Here is an 18,946-nt window from a genome sequence, read left to right as displayed (position 1 = left end):
GCCGCTAAATCTGACAGTGCCAGAATTACAGGGTGCCATCTACTTCAAAATATTCCTCTGCTAGGAATAGCCTTTCTTACGAGTCTGATTTTCCTTTTTTTGTGGTTGCACATATAGAACAGTTTACAGGACGACTTCTGTCATGAGATTATAGATCTACAAACGGTCTGACAAGTATTTCAGCTTTTTATCTTCAGGTGCACTGCATCGCTACACAATATTAAAATTATCTGTCCAACCTACCGTTCGTGCAGCCCATCTAGCACACCTATCACTTGTATGTGCAAACCCTAGCCTCCACCCCATGCTGTTTCCCACATTGTTCCCTTCTGAAACTACTTATTACACTGGGTGATAATGCTTTGTTGGAGTGACATGAAGAATACTTAAATTCTTCAGTGCCTTTAAATATAAAATCTAAATTGTGACGCCTGTCTTTTGGTACACCATAGCCTATGCCACTTGCAATGAATACTCCATTTAAATCTTCGCTCAAAACTTTCGCTCACGTCTTGACCTTTTCGTCCTATGGATTAAATTAACTGATTTCGAGATTGATCTTTGACCTGGTTAAAACAGGTAAATGATTCTGACATCTTAAACTTCGAATGGTTTCCAAAACAATCTCTGATTGTTTCTACATAGCGAACGAAAGGTGTCTTGACTGATGGAATTTACTGTGTTTCCCACTCTCACATTTTCCCTTCCTTCGGGCACCATTCGTACCTAATCCTCGGAGACATTATCCCGGACGCCAAAGCACAGTTACGCTCTTGCTGTTATCGCTGGATGGTGGCATTAAGTGTACGGTGATTACTTTCCGCATATCCACTTCGAGTGAACAACAGAAAATCGACCGACGCAGTCCTCAACAATGCTGTGGATCTCTCCAGCGGACCGTGCCGTTGCTTAGCATCATTATGAGACGAGGCTAACAATAAGCAACACGTTTGCTTCCGTCCACAGTCAGTAAATTCTTAAGACAACTGTCTCATGCAGTAAAAATACGCAGCACAGACGGCAGTCACGAGGTAAGCCGTAAGTCAGCTACTGATCTCTGCTAATCCTTGGCGCCCAAAATACAAGTGTCAGGTCGATTGCCGTTTACTGAGAATGCTTGGGGCAACTGAAGAATGAGATACAACTCGTCTGCTTTGACCATGGACGTCAAATGTTAGTCATAGATACTAGTTTGTTTAGTTTCAATCCATAGATAATAAATCGCTTACCTTCTGTGGGGAGCGTCACAATCGTAAATAGAGATAAATGACTGTGTTACTAAGTGACAGATATTGTGTAAGCTTATTGTCGCTTGTGGTAATTTAAATCATTTGCCTACATTTTTTTAATCATGCATTTATCCGACAGTGAGCCGTTCGAATTCCTCTTTCCTCTGCAACTGATTCGTATCTTGTACTATGTAGGTCAACTAAAGTATACAGGATACATATTTTACGTTTGCTGCTTTTTTGGCCTTCGGCAGTACTATTATCCTTTTCTTCAGCTGGCCTATATAGGCCAACTGAAGAATAGGATACTAGGCTTTTCTATTGTGAAAAAAGTGATAAACGTAACATTACATTCGAAATATGGATGTATGTGATATATGTCTACGAATCGTTTGTTTCTCAGCATTCGTTTATGCTTTTCAATCTTTGCAATGCATCATCTGTTGTTACTTGTGACGTCATCGGCTGACTCGTTGTATCGCATTTTTCAGTATTGCCGGACGCATAACGTAAATTCTTATAAGCATGTATGCATCATGAACTTCAAAATCTTCGACACAGCGATTATATGAAGGGCTTATTTCAATAGTGGTACAAGTCCATTTTTGTTCATTGTGAGATACAGAGTCCTAAAGCTAAATGAGCGCTGTAAAATCTGCAGTTGAGATACCAGAAATATTCAAGCATATGGCTTCTTGCCAGAGACGAACCTTTCTTTCTGTTTGTTTGGATCATTACTTGCAGAAGCATTAAGGGCAGGAAAGTGGAGGTAATGGACTTGTACCACTATAGAAATAAGCCCTTCATATTCAGCATGCAAAGCAGTCATGCGGAATGTTTATCACTATTTGTGTTGGAGGAACACGAACTTCATAAATCTTGTAATTACAGGGTATTGGAATACTACAAAACAATTCTCTTACGACGTTTCCGTGCCAAAACACAGTTCGAGAAGTCGAAGGTGTCACCTCCCGCCGGAGGTTCGAGTCGTCCCTCGGGCATAGGTGTGTGTTGTTCTTAGCATAAGTTAGTTTAAGCAGTGTGTAAGTCTAGGGACCGATGACCTCAGCAGTTTGGTTCCTTAGGAATTCACACACATTTGAACACCGGATTACCGACGGATGCCAAGCATTATGGCAAGTTTTTGTCATAAAAATGATTTAATTACCTTTTAAATCATAAGTGTCTCATTAACAGATTGACATTTGAATTGTAGCTTCTTCTTTCGTACGAAGGATGTTCAGTAAGCAATTTTGTATCCCGCCTGGAAGGCGGCGCATGGGTCTGCTCCTGTAAACTGAAGGGTAGGCCGAATGTAGGAAGCTAGGGGGAGCAGGTGACGTGGAACACTAGGTATTGCAGTGTGAATTTAAATCACCTTTACTTTAGCAAGAAGATGAATAGGAGGAGCACGTAGGTCCGAAACCGGATGTCTCAAGCTCACAGAAGCTACACAGGCAAAATCTGTAGTGGCTCGCCCGCCATTAAGTAGAAACAATATTGCTTGGTCGTCTCCTCGGCATTAATCTGGAGCAGCGCTCGTAGAGCTGCACAAAACCGGCTAGAGGGCGCTGTCGTCGGTGTTGGTGCCGTAGTGCCAACCTAGCAGAGCGCACCTACGTTGTGGCATCGTAGCTATCCATACCACAAGCAATGCAACATATCTTTTTCTCGACAAATTTTGGTGGAAAAAAAAATTCGGAATTTGCTGTGGGACATGGTGGAATATTCCTGCTTCAGCCCTTACAGTTTCATGTAGTTCCTATAAGAGGAGGAGCTATATGTAGTTTTCAAAATGGCGTCTCTAAAGGAGATGCGCTCCATAAAGAAAGCTGTCGCTGAGTTTCCTTCAGCATATATATTCTTACCCGCTTGTATCGTGCCTACGAAGATCTGGCACTGAACAAATGTACGGTGAGTGAAGGCGCCCATCATCACCGCATCAACGTCGCGCAGATCTGTCCGATCTCCCTCGCGCCGCGCGCTGCTGGGACTCCGTTGCTCGAACGTGCGCACACTCTCCTTCTTCTAAAAAATTCGGAGGAGCACCCTCAGCCATTAAGGGGCTCCGGAACGCCCTATACTTGCAATGTTAAAATAACGCTTATAAATTACATCTTTCCTCACAAAGTATTTGAGGTAGGAAGTTGAACTTTTTACAGATTATTTATTGGAATATGGGCTACAACTTAACACAGGGATTTTACAAAACTTTAGTTCAGTTGTTAAAGATGATTTTTTTTCAATTGTAATGAAAATTCACAACATTTTTTTTGCAATTTTTTTATTTATATATTCAAAAATATACAGTTTTTTGGAAAAAGGCTGTGTTAAATTATGCAGAAGGTACTGTGTAACATTTACTGAAAGTCTGAAACAAATATGTTTGGAAGATCCTTAGAAAACATGTAATTAGTATGAGAAAGTAAAAGTTTTGGGAATCGAGCGACAAAGATTGGATTAACTTTTTAGTGCATTCCAGGTCCATAGGATGGATTATCTTCATCCTCTGCAAACTCCTCGTCCAGCTTCCTCTTGTTGCTCCTCCTGTTTACTCTTGCTTGTATTTCTAGACTCTTTACAGCCCTGTCTGCAGCCCGAAGGCGTTCCTTGTCTAAAGCAAGCATCCCCCGTACCATGTTAGAATGTTATTAATTACAGTAATAACACATACCTTTGGCTTTCCAACATTTCTCCTTTTCTTAAAAGCCTTCAGAGGATTTCTAATAACTTTACTTTTACTCATTATTATACTTCAACAAAACAGAGACTCAAGAAACAGAATTAATTACGAATATTTTCGAGATAACGACAGAGTAAATAAACATGAAACAATCGACAATCACACCAGCGATATATATTGAACCATCACAGGTTAGCCACAACACATACTTTATCTCACATCACTAAAATGTACCTGATGAACACGGATGTTAATAATAACACCATTTGACAGCAGTTTAACAGCGCCACAGTGGGTCACGCCCATGTAGAACACGTTTCAAAAAAAATTTAAAAATAGTTGTAGTCTTCGGAATTGAATAAATTATATATCTATTAAAAGGTAATAGTCTGCGGATTCAGAAAACGCAAAAAAGTAAACATTGAACTTTTCATGATTTTGAGCCTTTCCGGAGCCCCTTAAAGCTATGGCGACGGTCTTCCGGTACTCTGAACGGGTTATTCTGTTTGATGTCCTCTCCTATGGTACGACGACCAACTCGGAAGCGAATTGTGCTTCCGTCAGGGAATTGAAAAAACGACTTCAACGCATTCGCCGCCACAAAAATGCAAACGAACTTCTTCTTCTCTGTGAGAACCGAGGCCCCACACAAGTCTGCACGCCAAAGAGGAGCGCACAAAACTTAATTGTACTGCTCGTCCCCACACACTCTACAGCCCGGATCTCGCAACTTCCGACTTCCATGTGTTTGCCGCACTGAAGGATGCTCTGTGGATGATGGGGAGGTCGCTGATGCTACGAGTTGCTGAGCAGTACAGCAGTACCACGCGGGAATACAGGCCCCCTACCAGTAAGGTGGTGTAAGGCCGTCGCACTGAACGGAGATTGTGTTGAAAAACAGGTTGTTGTAGCCTGTAATATTATTGGCTTTCGGATGCTCTACATATAAAATATTTGTCATAAAAGAGAACAACAGCCATCGAGCTGTAGTTGGTAAAATTTTTCGCATAACAGCGCAAATGTTAGGAAAAGAAATTGATGTGTTGGGAGAAGAGCCAACACCGTGTTGCTAGAGGAGGCCGAAATGCACGCGTTTAAGCTCACGCAGACTGGCGTGAGGTCTGGAACAATGTAAAGTAGTTGAGTCTAGTAAGAAAAGAACGTAGTTGCTTGAATACTTAACTTTAATCCATAATTGGTGTACATCGCTCTTGACGGTACATTAATAACAATCTCGATATAAACTGGTAATGGCGCCTTGCTAGGTCGTAGCAAATGACGTAGCTGAAGGCTATGCTAACTATCGTCTCGGCAAATGAGAGCGTATTTGTCAGTGTAGCATCGCTAGCAAAGTCGGCTGTACAACTGGGGCGAGTGCTAGGAAGTGTCTGTAGACCTGCCGTGTGGCGGCGCTCGGTCTGCAATCACTGACAGTGGCGACACGCGGGTCCGTCGTATACTAGCGGACCGCGGCCGATTTAAAGGCTACCACCTAGCAAGTGTGGTGTCTGGCGGTGACACCACAGAAACATTTTTGTAATGTATGTCTACACAAAGATGCGAGTCCAACATTAACTGCTTCAAATAAACACTATGACCCACCGAGCGCAGATGTGCAAATAATTGCCGCAGCGCTTGATCCTAATAAGATACGAAACATATGCATCATAAAAATTTTGTCTTTCGTTATGAATAGTTCTAGAGACTTGGTTACCTTTTACTGTTTCGATGCTGACGTGTTAAGAAGCGCAATGCACCATCGCTACAGGTTTTATATAACATTTGTGTACCAGTAATGTAAATTTTCGAACGAACGCTTCGATATACACTGCGACGCCATGAAATATTCACACGAACTCTAGGAGCATTAATTTTGAGAAAGTCTTGGACATTCAAGAAATGACATTGTCGTAGCACGGAATGTGCGTAAGAAGTGCAAAATGTAAGTTTTATGTTCCATGGTTATTCGTTCATGCTTAGTGGTATGGATTATTTCAGAATATGCTGGTGTGTTATAATGAAATCCCTATTTTTATTCTTTTCTTTGAGTAACAGGGCAACTCTCTACAGCGGTATCTTTGTTGTTTTCGGGAGGCTACTAATATCTTCAATCGCATATTTGATAACCATTACCATAACCCACTTTCCTTCATCCATTTCCTTTTCAATATTCAGTTAGGTCCCTTAGGCATTTGTATCGAAAAATCAGATTGCGTGAAGGCAATCCGGGTTAAATGTCAGGTTCAAACCACCTTCGCGTAATCAAACACTATTCCTCCTGGACACAATCGAGAACCGACGCAACGCAGTGCACAAAATTTGCTCTCTAAAACCAACGTGCACCAAAATCGGTAAAGGAATTACCGTGAGTGCAAGATCTAGTATAATTACTTACGTCATACCACATCATATTACACACAACTAGATATATATATATATATATATATATATATATATATATATATATATATATATATATATATATATATATATAATATATTAGAAGTCAAAATAGTGAGAACAATATGGTGTATTTGAATCTCGAATAAAACCAATCTGCTTTCAGCGAAAAATGTGTTGCATTGCTTATTGAACACCTTTCGTATTATTAAATAACGTGAATGAGATTTATCGCCTTTATGCTAGTACAGTTTGTATCATCAGTACCGGTACAATGTACCCACACTTTCTTGCGTCCGTAGTAACGTACCGGCAGAGTTCACTGGAATTCGACCTGCTAATACTTCAATTCCCCTCGTTGCCAACTTCGGCGACCAATTCATATTGTAGACAGAAAGCATGACGTTGCTGTCGTATAAAACATGCTCATATGACGTTGTTATCCCCTTGCTCCATTTTATGTTCCATTTCGGTGATACGCCATTTATAGCAATGAGTATGACCTGTACGTGAGCTCTTATACATCATGTACCCCGGAATAACCCCATCGTCTGACACAACAAGTAGTTCTGTCAGTGATGAGCTCTTTAAGCGCCCCACGCACGAGCGATTTGTGGCTGGCAATGTCGCGAGCAAATATCGCTATTTCGAACGTTACTATGTCAGTAAGTTCTGTAATCGAATATTATGTCCTCCTTTTAATAAAAAATGCGCATTCCAATTAACACTCGTAAAAGAAAGAGAGCTGAAATGTATTCAAAAATGATTCAAATGGCTCTGAGCACTATGGAACTTACCATCGGAGGTCATCAGTCCCTTAGAACTTAGAACTACTTAAACCTAACTAACCTAATCACATCACACACATCCATGCCGGAAGCAGGATTCGAACCTGCGACCGTAGCGGTCGCGCGGTTCCAGACAGAAGCGCTTAGAACCGCTCGGCCACAGCAGCCGGCTCTGAAATGTATTAATCATGCAGGGGGGAGCCGCATAAAAGTGGCCAAGCTAAGCTATTCTTCTTTTACGCCTAGTAACAATGAACGGAAACACATGGAACTGAGTGACTGCAATCTGCAACTATTAAAGTACAATATCAAATAGTTCAACTGCCTGACGATCAAGTTAAGTACTTTAAACAATTGAATTTCCACAAGGTGGCAAAATGGCCGCTTTGCCCGACATGAGCGAGCAAAGAGGCCACTTAAACTAAAAAATAACCAATGAAAATTGTTTTGGCAAAGTATTAGATATATTTTATTGTAAAACATGATTGGTATTCAGAATGAGATTTTCACTCTGCAGCGGAGTGTGCGCTGATATGAAACTTCCTGGCAGATTAAAACTGTGTGCCCGACCGAGGCTCGAACTCGAGACCTTTGCCTTTCGTGGGTTAGTGCTCTACCATCTGAGCTACCGAAGCACGACTCACGCCCGGTACTCACAGCTTTACTTCTGGCAGTATCTCGTCTCCTACCTTCCAAACTTTACAGAAGCTCTCCTGCGAACCTTGCAGAACTAGCACTCCTGAAAGAAAGGATACTGGCAGAAGTAATGCTGTGAGTAATGGGCGTGAGTCGTGCTTCGGTAGCTCAGATGGTAGAGCACTTGCCCGCGAAACGCAAAGGTCCCGAGTTCGAGTCTCGGTCGGGCACACAGTTTTAATCTACCAGGAAGTTTCATGATTGGTATTATTTACAGCTTTCGCAAACGAAATTCAAACTTCTTTCCTCCCGTACAGAGTTTGTGAGTCTATTTGGCAGTAATCCCACTGCTCTTCTCGCCGCTACAGTTACATGACGTGCCGATAAGTGGAAGCGTTATTGTATTGTATGGAACTGGGGACCGAAAAACGACGGAGGGGCTCCGTCTCCGCCATAGCCCACAGTGGTACACAACCCCGCGACAGGCCACAGCAGTCCACTCACCCCACAGCCGCCCCACACCGAACCCAGGGTGATTGCGCGGTTATGCCCCCAACGGAACCCCCCCCCCCCCCCCCCCCCCGGGAACGTCTCACACCAGGTAAGTGTAACCCCATTGTTTGCGTGGTAGAGTAATTGTGGTGTGCCAGTACGTGGATAAAGTGTTTGCGCAGCAATCGCCGACATAGTGTAACTGAGGCGGAATAAGGGGAACCAGCCCGCATTCGCCGAGGTAGATGGAACACTGCCTTAAAAACCATCCACAGGCTGGCCGGCACACCGGACCTGGACACTAATCCTCGGGGCGGATTCGAGCGTAGAACCGGCACGCCTTCCCGCCCGGAAAGCATTGCGTTAGACCGCACGGCTAACCGGGCGGGTCGGGACGCTATACGTAGCATTCAAAATGGCGTCTGTAACGTAGAAGCGTTCCAAGCAGATAAAAGTCTCTGAGTTCCCTTTGACAGAAAACCAGAGCGTCTCAGATATTAATAGGCGCTTACAGAATGTCTACGGAGACCAGACAGTTACCAAAAGAACGGCGAATCGTTGGGCGAGACGTCTGTCATTATCGCAACAATGTCGCGCAGACCTGTCCGATCTCCCGCGTGCCGGCCAGCAGCAAACAGCTATGATTCGGGCAATGTTGGAACGTACAGACACTCCCATCCGATGTGATCGACGGATCACAATCGTACACCTCACTGCTCAACTGGACGTCTCTGACGCCAAGCCGGCTGATGTGACCGAGCGGTTCTAGGCGTTTCACACCGGAACCGCGCTGCTGCTACGCCCGCAGGTTCGATCCTGCCTCAGGCATTGATGTGTGTGATGTCCTTACGTTAGTTAGGTTTAAGTACACTCCTGGAAATTGAAATAAGAACACCGTGAATTCATTGTCCCAGGAAGGGGAAACTTTATTGACACATTCCTGGGGTCAGATACATCACATGATCACACTGACAGAACCACAGGCACATAGACACAGGCAACAGAGCATGCACAATGTCGGCACTAGTACAGTGTATATCCACCTTTCGCAGCAATGCAGGCTGCTATTCTCCCATGGAGACGATCGTAGAGATGCTGGATGTAGTCCTGTGGAACGGCTTGCCATGCCATTTCCACCTGGCGCCTCAGTTGGACCAGCGTTCGTGCTGGACGTGCAGACCGCGTGAGACGACGCTTCATCCAGTCCCAAACATGCTCAATGGGGGACAGATCCGGAGATCTTGCTGGCCAGGGTAGTTGACTTACACCTTCTAGAGCACGTTGGGTGGCACGGGATACATGCGGACGTGCATTGTCCTGTTGGAACAGCAAGTTCCCTTGCCGGTCTAGGAATGGTAGAACGATGGGTTCGATGACGGTTTGGATGTACCGTGCACTATTCAGTGTCCGCTCGACGATCACCAGTGGTGTACGGCCAGTGTAGGAGATCGCTCCCCACACCATGATGCCGGGTGTTGGCCCTGTGTGCCTCGGTCGTATGCAGTCCTGATTGTGGCGCTCACCTGCACGGCGCCAAACACGCATACGACCATCATTGGCACCAAGGCAGAAGCGACTCTCATCGCTGAAGACGACACGTCTCCATTCGTCCCTCCATTCACGCCTGTCGCGACACCACTGGAGGCGGGCTGCACGATGTTGGGGCGTGAGCGGAAGACGGCCTAACGGTGTGCGGGACCGTAGCCCAGCTTCAGGGAGACGGTTGCGAATGGTCCTCGCCGATACCCCAGGAGCAACAGTGTCCCTAATTTGCTGGGAAGTGGCGGTGCGCTCCCCTACGGCACTGCGTAGGATCCTACGGTCTTGGCGTGCATCCGTGCGTCGCTGCGGTCCGGTCCCAGGTCGACGGGCACGTGCACCTTCCGCCGACCACTGGCGACAACATCGATGTACTGTGGAGACCTCACGCCCCACGTGTTGAGCAATTCGGCGGTACGTCCACCCGGCCTCCCGCATGCCCACTATACGCCCTCGTTCAAAGTCCGTCAACTGCACATACGATTCCCGTCCACGCTGTCGCGGCATGCTACCAGTGCCAAAGACTGCGATGGAGCTCCGTATGCCACGGCAAACTGGCTGACACTGACGGCGGCGGTGCACAAATGCTGCGCAGCTAGCGCCATTCGACGGCCAACACCGCGGTTCCTGGTGTGTCCGCTGTGCCGTGCGTGTGATCATTGCTTGTACAGCCCTCTCGCAGTGTCCGGAGCAAGTATGGTGGGTCTGACACACCGGTGTCAATGTGTTCTTTTTTCCATTTCCAGGAGTGTAGTTGCAAGTCTAGGGGACTGATGACCTCAGATGTTAAGTCTCGTGGTGCTTAGAGCCATTTGAACCATTTGAATCTGTTGCCAGTGCTGACACGCTCGTCCACCAGATGGGGTGTACTTAAAGTTGTGCGCCAGCTTAACTGAGGACAATTGCGCGTTAAGAGGCTTAACGTGTCAGTTTTTTTGTCGAACATCGTCACAGGTGATGAAACATGTGCTCCTCACTTCCAACTGGAAACAAAACAACAACCATGGAGTGACGCCACACCACCTCTCCTCGGAAGAAAAAGAACTTAACCGGATCGTCAGCCGGTGAAATCATGGCGATGATCTTCTGGGACTCTCAAGGGCCTTTACTATTCGATGTCCTCCCTCATGCCGCAATGACCAAGTCCGAAATGTACTGTGCTGCCCTCCGGAAATTGAAGAAACAACTTCAGCCTATTCGTCGCCACAAAAATGAAAACGAACTTCTCCTTTTCCACGGCAGCAGCGCAAGGCCACACACACGTTTACGCACCCGAAAGGAGCTCACAAAAGGTCACTGTACAGTTCAACCCCATACAGTCTACAGCCAGCATCTCTCAACTTCCGACTGCCATGTGCTTGGCCCAATGAAGGATGCACTCCGCGGGGATCAGTATGTAGATGATGGGGGAGTTATTGATGCAGCCTTCGTGATGCTACCCTTCTTTTTCTTGCACAGTCAGAGAGCCTCTCGATATGTTCGTAGAGCTCCGAGTTATGCCGCCTTCTGAATTCCCCCAGCTTCTTCTACCGGGCCTATGATCTTTCTGAGGATTCTCCTCTCTCTCTGACTTCGAATGTCTCCACCAGACTGTCATCTATTATTATTCCTAGACTCTATGCTGAAGGAGAGAAGTTGTTATTTGTCCCATTTAGGGTTAAAGATGGTAGGAATTCCCGATATTGCGGACTAATGAACTTAGAATGACCAACCAGCACCGCTTGGATTTTGCACAGCACACAAGTCAGTTCTGAGATTCTCGACAGCTGCCTTCAGGCTTGTTGGTTTTACACTTAGATACAGCTGTAGGTCATCAGCGTACATGTGATATTTGGATTAGGACCAAACTAATGAAAAATCATTTACGTACAGCGAAAAGAGTATAGGACCTAATACCAAACCCTGGGGTACGCCTGGTACTATCTGCATCCACTGTGACTTTATGATGCCAAACGTGACACATAGCTGGCGAGACGTCTAACAAATTATTGCACTGAACTTGGCGAGAAATTTAGGCTGCTAAGTTTGGCAAGTAGAATGTCTAAACCGACAGTGTCAAAGGCTTTGCTGAGTTCTAAAAATCACATGATAATCGCCTCTTGTGCATCCTTGGCAAGCTTCATGTCAGCTGTCTACATTACTAAAGTGGATGTTGGGTTGCAATATTTACAGAAACCTTATTAGTGCTCATGTAGTAGGTTACTTGTGTTTGGGCAGTTTTCAGTTGGTTGTGGACTATATATTCTAAGGCCTTGGACAGTGCAGGAAGAATGGAAATACGTCGGTAATCGACAGGTGCAGTGGCAGAATCCTTGCTCTAGGCCTGGAGATCATGTAACTTCATATGACCCTTTATTCGCACAGATAAGTGGTTGAATCAGTGACACAAGTCGGCTTGTCTTAGCGCAGAGCTCACGCACCTTGGACAGGTAGTCGTCAGGCAACGGGTGCGTCGCCCGGTGTCACACCTCCAGCGGCGCAGAGCTGCTGCGAGTAACCAGTCGAGACGCGGGGCGAGCTTTCCATCAGTGGCAGGTGTGATCGTGAGCGTCGCTAATTGGAAACAGAATTTATCTTCCCGATGAGGCGGAAAGCGACTGGCTAGGCGGGACACCCGAGTATCAATAATTCATCCGCCGTGTACTCGGATTAGTCTCACCTCCGGCCCCTGGTTCCCTAATGAGCTGGCTTCCTCACCTGCTGGACCGCCGAAACGAGAAACGTGTGTGAACCGTCCTCCTCGTAGATTACACGTTACGCCACAGCACCAATTGGAGGCGTATCACTGGTTTTACAACGAGTTGGAACGTTGTACTCGTGCAGGAACTGTCGAAGGGCCTACTGCGTTTCTTTGAGTCATATATTACTGAGAAGTTACGGTCTGCCCGTTAATATGATGCCTCTGACATCTGCTGTTGCACGGGCCACATCCTTTAGGACAGAGGTATCTTCGTTTGAAAAGAACGAGGCACACCCAAATATTGTTTTCTTCGAGAGCAAGAGATCAATTTGTGTATTCATAGAGGACGTTCAACTTTCATAGCGTTCTAAATTCACAACTGGTATTGTTATTGACATTCAACCCAAGTATGGGCTTATAGTTTGCATTCTGCAGATCTCTTGAGATGCGTGAGCCAAGAAGCGTAAGTTAGTAATACGAAAACCATCAGGGAGAAAGTATAACTGGTCTTAGGTGAGCCTTGTTTTCATCCGTCATTTTAATGCAGTAAATATGTCCCATTCGTAACATAAACCAGCGTCACGTGAGCAATAAACAAAAACATGGTACAGAAACAGCTTAAGTTTCCAAGCAGCTCATAGCATTCAGCTGGCTGCGTGGGAACAGTAAATGCCTCAACTATTACATAGAATGTCCTTGGAAAACTGGCGAGGCTGTATCTAAACTCATGAAGAAATGAATGAGAAATGGCATCTGTGTTAGTCTCACGGCATCTAACAAGAATGAAGAAAACTGAAACAATAAAACACCAACGTTATTTAAAGACCACAAGACAAATCACGGAAGAATGGTCGGCTGTTAACATAAACAAAGAGAGTCTTGAGGGCGAAACGAACTAGTTGTAGTTCAATTCCAAGTGTTGTTGATAATGATGATGATTATAACATCACTCGTGGCAATTTGTGAAGATGAAGGTTAAGAAAAATGAAATGTACAAGGCACCGAAGTCAGGTAAGCAGCCTTTGAGCAATCAAGCAATTCGGACAAAAAACTAATAAGCACCAGGAGACTCACCCTAAAACCATGTAACACCCTCTCTAGCCATGGTAACGGGCTCCGTTGGCCAAGGCAGAGAGTCCAAAAGTTTCTTCAGGTACACCATATCTTGATGAAGCCACTCACTGATGATTAGATCCCCTAGTCACTAAACCATGACAATATTCATTGCTGCATTTCACCTGCTAATCAAATAGTCAAGTCATTTTCTGTGGGATGAAGACGGATGATTTAGAGGGTCAGTTAAACTGCGAGAATATGTCTGATTGTTCGTCGAACCAGGAACATACGCGTGCAACTTTGCGAGCACGACTTTTGTCATCTTGGAAGACGAGATTGTCCTAAGGACACTCGTCATGAACATGTATAACAAATGCATCACCTGTTTACAGAGAATGCTGAAGTAAATATTTTGGTTCATGGTCTCGGTTACCTGAATGAGTGTGCCCAATTCATGCTACGAACTTTTTCTTTTTAGTCATGAATCTCCTATGCCAATCTTTTTATCTCAGAGTAGCCCTTGCAACCTTCGTCCTCAATTGTTTGCTGGTTGTATTCCAATCTCTGTCTTCCTCTACAGTTTTTACCCCCTACATCTCCTTCTAGTACCATGGAAGTAATACCCTGATGTTCTAACAGATGTTCTATCACCCTTCCCCTCTTCTTGTCAGTGTTTTCGCTATATTCCTTTCCATGTACAAGGGTCATTCCATAACTCATGGCAACTATGCTATACCTCTCGAACGTGTGGCATCACCATGATCGTAGTAAATACATTCTAAAGTCCGCACCAAACATTATCGAAATCAACACAGATTGCGACCGCATGCGAGGATGGCTCGGTACCAGCGCCTGAAACACACAGCGTGAGGTTGGCCATGCTACAATATGGATCCTCCTTCACTCACTTTACTCACCAGACCTCAGTCCGTGCGAATTCGACCTCATTCAACAACTGAGGAAACCATTGCGTGGACGATGCTTTGCAAACAGGGCGAATGTCCTCACGGCAATTCAACGACAGGTGGCACATATTGTTGGCAACGCCACTGGCGTTCAGTGCCTTTCCCATCTTTCGAAATGCTGTGTATATGACCTGGGGGACTATTTGGAAACACAGTGGTTGATTTCTACTCGTGCACAATAGATATACATAGAGTTACAATGCACTTGTTTCATTTCAACTTGACTCTGACCTCCTGTACTGAAACCCTATTTTACGATGGAATTCAGATAAACAGTGCCGTACCGGTTCGGTACACGTCATGTTGTCGCATTATTCCAAGATATACGGTTGCTGCCATGACTTATGGAATGACCCTCATGTTCCTTTTTTTGCGGATAACCTAATTATAGCCTTCGATTCTCCTCTGTTCTGACCTTCCCACAGTCCATGTTTCACTACCACACGATGCTGCACTCCGAACGTACATTCTCAGAAACTTCTGCCTCAAATTAAGGCCCATGTTCGTTACTAGTTAAATCCTCTGCGCCAAGAAAGCCCTTTTTGCACTGCTTGTCTGATTTTCATGTCCTCCTTGGTCCGTCCATCATGGGTTATTTTTATGCCTAGGTGGCAGGACTTCTCACCTATATCTACTTCATGATCCACAAATCTAACGTTGAGTTTCTCGCTGTTCTCTTTTCTGCTACTTGCTATTACTTTCGGCTTTCTTCGATTTACTGTCGATTCGTATTCTGTAATCGTTAACCTGTTAATTCCATTCAAGATCTCCTGCAACCCTTTTACATTTTCAGCTGAATATAGCAGTGATTCTTATCATGGATATCCTTTCATCTTGAACTTCAAACCCATTCTTGACCCTTTCTATTATTACCGCCACTGCTTCTTTGATATATACACTCCTGGAAATGGAAAAAAGAACACATTGACACCGGTGTGTCAGACCCACCATACTTGCTCCGGACACTGCGAGAGGGCTGTACAAGCAATGATCACACGCACGGCACAGCGGACACACCAGGAACCGCGGTGTTGGCCGTCGAATGGCGCTAGCTGCGCAGCATTTGTGCACCGCCGCCGTCAGTGTCAGCCAGTTTGCCGTGGCATACGGAGCTCCATCGCAGTCTTTAACACTGGTAGCATGCCGCGACAGTGTGGACGTGAACCGTATGTGCAGTTGACGGACTTTGAGCGAGGGCGTATAGTGGGCATGCGGGAGGCCGGGTGGACGTACCGCCGAATTGCTCAACACGTGGGGCGTGAGGTCTCCACAGTACATCGATGTTGTCGCCAGTGGTCGGCGGAAGGTGCACGTGCCCGTCGACCTGGGACCGGACCGCAGCGACGCACGGATGCACGCCAAGACCGTAGGATCCTACGCAGGGCCGTAGGGGACCGCACCGTCACTTCCCAGCAAATTAGGGACACTGTTGCTCCTGGGGTATCGGCGAGGACCATTCGCAACCGTCTCCATGAAGCTGGGCTACGGTCCCGCACACCGTTAGGCCGTCTTCCGCTCACGCCCCTACATCGTGCAGCCCGCCTCCAGTGGTGTCGCGACAGGCGTGAATGGAGGGACGAATGGAGACGTGTCGCCTTCAGCGATGAGAGTCGCTTCTGCCTTGGTGCCAATGATGGTCGTATGCGTGTTTGGCGCCGTGCAGGTGAGCGCCACAATCAGGACTGCATACGACCGAGGCACACAGGGCCAACACCCGGCATCATGGTGTGGGGAGCGATCTCCTACACTGGCCGTACACCACTGGTGATCGTCGAGCGGACACTGAATAGTGCACGGTACATCCAAACCGTCATCGAACCCATCGTTCTTCCATTCCTAGACCGGCAAGGGAACTTGCTGTTCCAACAGGACAATGCACGTCCGCATGTATCCCGTGCCAGCCAACGTGCTCTAGAAGGTGCAAGTCAACTACCCTGGCCAGCAAGATCTCCGGATCTGTCCCCCATTGAGCATGTTTGGGACTGGATGAAGCGTCGTCTCACGCGGTCTGCACGTCCAGCACGAACGCTGGTCCAACTGAGGCGCCAGGTGGAAATGGCATGGCAAGCCGTTCCACAGGACTACATCCAGCATCTCTACGATCGTCTCCATGGGAGAATAGCAGCCTGCATTGCTGCGAAAGGTGGATATACGCTGTACTAGTGCCGACATTGTGCATGCTCTGTTGCCTGTGTCTATGTGCCTGTGGTTCTGTCAGTGTGATCCTGTGATGTATCTGACACCAGGAATGTGTCAATAAAGTTTCCCCTTCCTGGGACAATGAATTCACGGTGTTCTTATTTCAATTTCCAGGAGTGTAGATTGAATAGTGCATGCGAAAAGGTGCATCCCTGTCTTAAACACTTTTTAATCGGAGCACTTCGTTCTTGGTCTTCCAATCTTATTGTTGCCTCTTGGTTCTTGTGCACATTGTATATTACCCGTCTTTTCTTACAGCTTACCCCTATGTTTCTCAGAATTGCTAACACCTTCCACCATTTAAAACGTTACGATAAACACCCGCAAAACATCACAGAACTACCTCCGGCATGAACCTCAACCTCAACACGTTGCGGCTTCCTCATTATCTCTTCGTTGCCGCCGACGACTTCTGTCATTTGGGAGCAGACAAAAAAGCGGCTCGTCGGACCAAGCTGCAGCACCCATTTAACTGCCGCCTAGCTTCTGTGTTCTGCAAACAACTGAAAACGTACAGCTTCATGTGCCGCTGTGATCAATTACCCTTTGCGAGGCGCTGCACTCCAGATGTCCATTGCATACCTTTCCCTTCCCAATGATCGCTCGGAAACTGGTTGAGACAGACCTGTCTTCATTGACAGGGCCTTGTTCATCCTTCCACGTACAGTCTCTGGTTCGTTCCTACTTGCGACAAATTTGCCTAACGGATAAGGACTTGTAATGATTCCTTAATCTGATAATCTTAAAACCTCGTTGTTGCCAGCTCCAAGTGATCGTATAACGCCGGAAATCGTGCTTTAAGTGCAATCAAGGAACCTTCCTCCTCTTCATAATCATATCTTCCTCAAATTAGTACGCTGCATTTCCTTTTTGCGAAACAAAAGCAACAATAAAAACTCTAAGACGTAAAATGCGTGTTAAAACACGTGGATTGTAATTATTAATTCGTTAAAAATAAACAGTAGAAGCTGTTATTAATGAATTATAGTCTCTCTGTCAATATTTCTGGTACCGTCAACACATCAATTAATGTTAACTTAAGGGTATCATGCCAATTCAGTTATTAATCACACACTAACGCTACCTTTAAGACGTAAAGTGAAGCATACTCTCACCTTAACATTTCTAAAAGTCACTTAAAAATGTATTTATGTAACACAGTCAGCCAGTGATGATATTTGGACTCCAAGACATGCGCACGTTTCTCTCCATAAAGAGTTATTGATAGCCTTCAACATTCGTCTGTACCATTTGGCTATGCATATTAACTAAGATTTAGGAAATATGGAGTTTGTTAGCAGTATTTCTCACTGAAGACTCATGAGAGTAGTAACACTAAAACTCCGATCAGCTATTTCGTAGCTACTTATGTTATTACTTGACAACACATATGAAATTCTCTCACATCGTCACTGGCGTTGAATCATTATTCCTTTAAAACCCCACCTTTGATTACCAGACAAATCACCAAAAGCACGTAACAGGCTACATACGTTTGACAGTAAGAGAATTCGGTAAGATCAGAGATGATCAGAGATATTATTTTATATTTCGCTCTCGTAATAACTCGTCACTGTTCGTATTTCTTATAGGGTATCAGTATGATATTCTTCTCTTAAAACTTAAAGCTGTCCGTCTGCCTTGAGAAAATTAACTCTCGAAGTCTTTTGAAACTAAGTAATATTTTTTTCATTATATCTGGTCTTCTCTTCAAACACCAACTTCATTCACTAGTAGCCATGGGATGAAGATTTTCAGTGATCTGCTCACTATTTCAGATTCACCAGAATTAACATCATTTTTACGTATTATTTTATTTCAGTTTTCATCAGAGGAATAACACGACAATATCTTCCACATTCGTAGGAGCTCAGCGGCCGCCTGGTCGGATGCTATCCCAGCCAGCTACCTCTGTACAACGACGCCCGTAACCGACTGGAACACCTTGTCGTCTATCACGGTCGACACTGAACCCATGAAGCACATGCACAAAATAAATACAACGACTTCAGCAATATTAACAGTGTTTTTACACGAATATACGAGGGCAGTTCAATAAGTAATGCAACACATTTTTTTCTGAAACAGGGGTTGTTTTATTCAGCATTGAAATACACCAGGTTATTCCCCAATCTTTTAGCTACACAACACTATTTTTCAACGTAATCTCCATTCAATGCTACGGCCTTACGCCACCTTGAAATGAGGGCCTGTATGCCTGCACGGTACCATTCCACTGGTCGATGTCGGAGCCAACGTCGTACTGCATCAATAACTTC

The sequence above is a fragment of the Schistocerca cancellata genome, chromosome 1, assembly GCF_023864275.1.
Source record: "Schistocerca cancellata isolate TAMUIC-IGC-003103 chromosome 1, iqSchCanc2.1, whole genome shotgun sequence".
Lineage (NCBI taxonomy): Eukaryota > Metazoa > Arthropoda > Insecta > Orthoptera > Acrididae > Schistocerca > Schistocerca cancellata.
This window is presented reverse-complemented; position numbering follows the sequence as displayed.